Source organism: Podarcis cretensis (genome assembly GCF_951804945.1).
Source record: "Podarcis cretensis genome assembly, chromosome: 11".
NCBI classification, from domain to species: Eukaryota; Metazoa; Chordata; class Lepidosauria; order Squamata; family Lacertidae; genus Podarcis; species Podarcis cretensis.
This window is the reverse complement of record NC_137180.1, coordinates 18,875,548-18,882,199: the sequence shown is the minus strand read 5'-3', so window position 1 is coordinate 18,882,199 and position 6,652 is coordinate 18,875,548. Positions and strand designations below refer to the sequence as shown.

The 6,652-nt window shown below is 49.5% G+C and overlaps 1 long non-coding RNA gene across 1 annotated transcript; it reads right to left on the bottom strand.

The window, feature by feature from the left end:
* Nucleotides 1–1,079: 1,079 nt before the first annotated feature.
* Nucleotides 1,080–5,312, bottom strand: LOC307227132. The gene is made up of 2 exons (XR_013843824.1): nucleotides 4,913–5,312; nucleotides 1,080–1,383 (listed from the first exon to the last, which is right to left on the bottom strand). It is a non-coding gene; the product is annotated as an uncharacterized lncRNA (long non-coding RNA).
* Between the last annotated feature and the right edge of the window lie 1,340 nt (nucleotides 5,313–6,652).

The following is a 6,652-nucleotide window of genomic DNA, read 5'->3' as shown; positions in this document are numbered from 1 at the left end:
GGATGTTAAATTATAATATAATAAATTAAATTACTTAAATGAAAATAAGGTTGGAAGGATTTGCTGAAATAACGATTTGAACTAGAATACAAAATTGGGAGGTGAGGGGAGGTCAAGGAAATAAGTAAAGGAAGAAAGTTATGTAAAGGTTTAATCAGTTCTTTTTATATTTTTAAGTGAATGTATTTTTCATTTTCATTTTTATTTTTATTTTGTTTTCCTTTCTTTTTTGTTGTTGTATTCTTCTTTTGTATTTTGTATTGTTCTTTTTTATTTTTGTAACTTTTAAACTCTGAATAAATATCATTAAAAAAACAAAAAACATTCTGGTATGTACTTGAGTTTCTCCTGCAAAATAATGATAGTTTGAAGGCTGAATTAAAATTTAGAAACTCTGGGACTTGTAGTTCTTGATGCAATGAATGGTACACTCCCCTCTGTCTCCAACAAGTCACAGAGTTTCTTATACAAGCAACTTTCTTCCTATTTCTGCTCTGAGTCCCTGGGCCCTAACTCTGTTTTCATTATCTACACACACGCACGCACACACACACACACACACACACACACACACACACACACACAGAGAGAGACCTTAAAGATCTGAGCATCCCATATAAATAACTGGGAAATAGGTTTGCACAAACTTCCTCAGGCTTTATTAACAATTTAGCCTTAGTTTCCCCCCATGGTAATTTACATATCCCTGGGCTGGGCCTCCTCAGGCCCCAAGAGATTTTATCTTTCTTTCCAACAATTGAACCTTGAATGAACAAGCTGTCTTTGACAGCGCATATGACAGACTGACTAGATCTGAAGAACTGCTCTGTCAATCCTGGAATTTATGGCTGAAAATGAACCTACTGGAGTTAGTGGAAGTTTTGCCATTAACTATAGCGGGGTGAGCAGAAGGTGGGAGGGCATAGACATTCTCTCCATATATTTATTCTGTCCATGCTCACCTTAAATGACCTCATTAGAACAGTCACTAGTGATGTACTAGATAATCTGTACTAAATAAACAAAAGAGTCAATATTTATTTGGAAACAAACAAAGCAGTATCATCCTCATCTACTCATTAATTGCAGCTGGAAATAAACTCCTTTTATTTATGATCTGATCTGGCAAAGGAAACACGTATCGCTTTGCACAAAAGTTTAATTAACCCTTTATGCTCCCAAACATTAAGAGGTGGTGGAATCAGCTTCTCCCTTCCTGTTACATGGAGAAGGTGCAGTTTTGAAAAGGCCAAGAATTCATTTGTATTAAAAACCCCATGGGAGTTTTGTCCTTGATATGAGGGAAGGCTGTCAGATTTACAAAGGGTCAGTTCCTTTACATGGAAAATATATTTGGCTCCAACCAGCCTGGAGAGGGAAATCCTACAACAACAAAACAGAATAATGATAACTAATTACTAATTGGATCATATTATCAATAGCTTATGAAAGAGTAGATTTGATGGTAACAATAAAATGTGGCAATAATACAGACCATCTTATGGTGGTGCAAACGTTCATAGGGAAGAGCCTACTAATTTGTTCCTTTCCAACTTCTTTTTTTTATAACCCAGGGGTAGGCAACTTAAGACCTGGGGCCAGATGTGGCCCAATCGCCTTCTCAAACCGGCCCACAGATGGTCCAGGAATCAGCATGTTTTTACATGAGTAGAATGTGTCCTCTTATTTAAAATGCATCTCTGGGTTATTTGTGGGGCCTGCCTGGTGTTTTTAAAGGTAAAGGTAAAGGTACCCCTGCCCGTACGGGCCAGTCTTGACAGACTCTGGGGTTGTGCGCCCATCTCACTTAAGAGGCCAGGGGCCAGCGCTGTCCGGAGACACTTCCGGGTCACGTGGCCAGCGTGACATCGCTGCTCTGGCGAGCCAGAGCCGCACACGGAAACGCCGTTTACCTTCCCGCTGGTAAGCGGTCCCTATTTATCTACTTGCACCCGGAGGTGCTTTAAAACTGCTAGGTTGGCAGGCGCTGGGACCGAGCAGCGGGAGCGCACCCCGCCACAGGGATTCGAACTGCCGACCTTTCGATCGGCAAGCCCTAGGCGCTGAGGCTTTAACCCACAGTGCCACCTGCGTCCCACGCCTGGTGTTTTTACATGAGTAGAATGTGTCCTTTTATTTAAAATGCATCTCTGGGTTATCTGTGGGGCATAGGAATTTGTTCAATTTTTTTTTTCAAACTGTTGGATTTACACATGGTCTGAGGGACGGTGGACCAGCCCACAGCTGAAAAAGCTTGCTGACCCCTGCTATAACCTCTTGACTCTTGCAATCTCTCTGCCTGCCCCATCTCTCTTAATATCATTTGTTGACTGTCCACCCTAATGACTTAAATCTTGGAAGGTGTAGAAGCTGTGGTCTGTTACAGTAGGGATGGGGAACCTGCAACCCTCCAAATGTTATTGGACTCCAACTCCCATCAGCCTCAGCTGACCTCTATCTCCAGACTACTTCTTCTAACTCCACCCCTTTGTGAAGAACTTCAGATCCTTAATGTGCCAAACCCCTGGCCTGAAGACAAGCACTCCTTCCTTCCATAGCTTCTGTCCTAGTATGTTTCCTGCTCCACCGGACTGTGATGTGCAATGGGAGGCATCTAATTCCTCAGCCTCAGGACCAATGTTCTCCGTGTTTGGTGCCCCTGCAGCTTCTGACTCTGTGTTCAGATCATGGGTAAGCAACCTAAGGCCCGGACCCCGGACATTCCAGGAACCAGCGTGTTTTACATGAGTAGAATGTGTCCTTTTATTTAAAATGCATCTTTGGGTTATTTGTGGGGTATAGGAATTCATTCATTTCTCCCCCCCAAAACATAGTCCAGCCCACCACATGGGCTGAGGGATAGTGGACCCTCCCACAGCTGAAAAAGGTTGCTGACCCCTGGTTCAGATAATTGCTAGATTCAGGGGTCATGCCAACATTAGTATCTGAATTCCAAGGTGTGGTAGCAACTTGGATGAATTTTTTAACTCATTTCCCCACTCCCAGACAAATGAGCTTTCAAATCATAACTTGTTGCTGCAGATCAGCTATACTGTTTCAGATGAAAAGAGAAATATTTGCTTTTTTAAGATACTAGATTGCTATTCCAGCTAGAAACACTCATAAGCAGGGCTGTGTGGTTTATGTTATGTGTTAAGGTTTTCCACACTATGTTGTGGGGCATCAACAGACTGCAGGCTGGCGTTTTACAGTATTCTTAGCAAAGACAAGAATTCTCTCAGAGAATGTGGAACAATAACCAGGGGAAGGTACAGAAATGAATGGAAGAACCCTCCGTCCTCTTTGTGGACTATTAAGCAAGGAAGAGGAAGCTACAAGGCAGTGCTAAGACAGGCACTTATATTATAAGGCTTGCTTTTGCACATCCTGAAGCTGAATTTTCATTGTAGGTCATGGAGGGAAATGCTGCAAGCAACATGGCAATTTGGTGGAAAGTCTGGGTGCAGCATGGGAGCAAGCACTGCTACTGCACCAGACGCATGGTCTTAGAGGAGCCACTGTGAAGCTGATGAGAACCTGCTCTTGAAGGATAGCAACATGTGGAAGCATCCTGAACCATAACAGTGCAAACATTTCACATTCAGCCAGAAGGGTAACTTGGACATTGGCCAAAACAGTCTGTTCCTACCGGCTGAGGCCAGCCTTGGACACTTCTGCCAAGTCTCGCAAGAGGGCAAAGTCCTTAATTAAAGCCCAGGCAATCCTGTGGAAACTGGCTAATTAGGTTTGAAGGGAATGTCTCCCATTTTAAGGGGCTGCCTCTTCCTCCCCGCCCTCCCCTCCACTGCTGTAGCTTCATTGGTCTTCCTTTAATTCAGATCCCAACAGGTCCTTAGAAGAACACAAACAAAAGCGAACAACAAAGATGTCATCTTCCTTGAGATTTTAATCCGTCGGAGCTCCTCCTTAGTGACGGACAGAGGGGTGTGCAGCAGAAGGACCAACAGAAAGGGTGTTAAAGAGAAAAATCAAATGGCAAATTGCCATAGACATGAGCGTAGCCAGGGGGCAGCTGCCCCCCCCCCCAAAAGCAAGAAAATAAATAAAAATACTAGAAAGGTTTTGACAGGGGTTTCTGAATCCTTGGGGTCAAAAGAAAGTATGTTGTTGGACTCCTGTTCCCATAGGCGTCATTCAGCATGACTTCACCCCTGAGTTAGGGCTACTAGTTCATATGCAAAGGTAAAGGTAAAGGGACCCCTGACCATTGGGTCCAGTCGTGGCCGACTCTGGGGTTGCGGCGCTCATCTCGCTTTATTGGCCGAGGGAGCCGGCGTACAGCTTCTGGGTCATGTGGCCAGCATGACTATGCCGCTTCTGGCGAACCAGAGCAGCGCACGGAAACGCCGTTTACCTTCCCGCCGGAGCGGTACCTATTTATCTACTTGCACTTTGACGTGCTTTTGAACTGCTAGGTTGGCAGGAGCAGGGACCAAACAACGGGAGCTCACCCCGTCGCGGGGATTTGAACTGCCGACCTTCTGATCGGCAAGTCCTAGGCTCAGTGGTTTAACCCACAGCGCCACGCTCATCCCTAGTTCATATGTGCTATAGCTCAATTTGTTAGAGCATGTGCTGATAATGCCAAGGTTGCAGGTTCGATCCCGGTCTGGGACAGCTGCAGGACCTTATACTAGGTGACCCTCATGGTCCTTTCTGACTCTATGATTTTAAGTTTTGCTACAACCAGGGTTTCCCAGACTTGGGTCTCCAGCTGTTTTCTTGGGACTACAAGCCCCATCATCCCTGACCACTGGCCCTGCTAGGGATGATGGGAGTTGTAATCCAACAACAGCTGGAGAACCAAGTTTGGGGTACCCTGCTATATCCTTTTAAGCCTTGAACCAGGAATGGGCAAAAAAGCAGACTACAAACCATCAATGGATCTTACCTTCCGACTCTATGAGTCTAAAACAACCGTTGTCGAGACATTTCATTCCGAATCTGCTAGACAGAGCCAGGCAGAGGATGATGACAGGCGGTTGTCCTGAACCCCGCCCCCTCCCAAAATATCCTAAATCCTGGCTACGGGCGTTGGAGAAAAGTCACCCCAAAGGTGAAGAAAGCCAAATTGCAAGGGGGTGGCGGAAAAGAGGGATGGAGAGGCAGGAGTGTGAACAGAACAAGGGAAGGATGGGGAAGAGCGGCGACGACGAGAGAAAGTGTGTCGGATGGGCAAACATGGAAAGTGTTGCCAGAGGAAAATGACGGCGTGGGGGGGGGCGTGAAGCAGAGAATGGGAGAAGGAGAGCAAAGGAATGCGTGCCAAAGAACAGCAGAAGAACTGCGCGAAAGAGAGAGAGAGAGAAAAGCTAACGTGTGTCGCGGAGGGGGGGTGGGGAGGCGACTAGGAGGGGGGGGGGGAGAAAAGCGAGCGCCAGACGAATGAGCAGGAGAGCCTGGGAGCGCGTGGCCGGCGAGGGGCGGCCGGGGGAGGGGGCTGCCAGGGGCTATTTCAGCATCCAGCGCCGGCCGAGCGGGGCAGCTCCAGACGCAGCGGCGAGCGCGGCTGCAGCTTCCCATCCCGACCACCTTTCCTCCCCACCTCGCCTCGCCTTGCCTGCTCCTCTTCTCCTTCTTCTTCTCCTTCTTCTTCCTCGTCCCCCCCCCCCAGCTCAAGGCCTTCCTTTGAAGTCACGTGGAAACCCCCTCCCTCCCCCGCACCACGATCACAGCCCCCCGAATTCCCGGCGCGTAGGGGGGGACGGACGGGGGACGGCCTCCGCTTCATTGTGACGCAAGCAGCCTGGAGAAGCCGGCGCTCGCGTCCCGCCAAGCCCGCGCGCTGCCGGAGCCAGACAGCGGCGAGGCGGGAGAGGAGAGGGAGCGAGCCGGAGTCCCCGGAGGCGTCGGCGGAGGGAGAGCCGGGAGCCGCGGACGGGGGTGGGTGAGTGCCACTAGTTCCTGCTGCGCCCGAGGGGAGAAGAGCTGGAGGGTTGGAGAGGAGGGGAGCCACAAGTTTGCGCCCAGGGTCCCCGCCCCTCTCCAAGCCGCTGGAGGCGCAGAAGGCGAGCCCGGCTGGCTCGGGACTCCCTCCGCCTTCGGGGGTCCGAGGGAGAGAGCTGCTCCCTCGCGGGGAGAGGAGCCACGGGCTCTCGGGACCCGGCGAGGTCCGAGCCAGAAGCAGAGAGCAGCAGGTCCCTCGTGTTGGCCGCCTCTCTGGCGCTTGTTCCGCCGCCTGCTCCCTGCCGAGCTCCTTGCGCACACGAGGATCCCCGTCGCGGGACTGACACCCCACGCGCGTCAAGGAAGCGAGGGATGGAGAAGTGTGCAGGAGAGAGAGAGAGAGAGAGAGAGAGGACGGGGGATGCATAAGAGAGCCGATTCCTAGGGGGCCACGGTCCTTTGGGTTCCCCCCCACCCCATACAATATTGGCCAGGGCCACCCAAAGTTGATGGGCATTGCCATTCAAATAGTGTCACGTGATCGACGGTATGGGGCGGGGTTTACCTGGAAACACCCCCCCCCCCCAATTTTATTGAAGTTGACACCCAGGAGAGAGGTGTGACTGTGTCTGTAACCGCAAGCATCGCGCAGGGTCTGGAGATGCTTTTTGAATGCGCGTGGATCGGATGACATCAAGAACTAAGGGAGGGAGAGAGCGAGAGAGAGAGAGAGAGAGAGATCAAT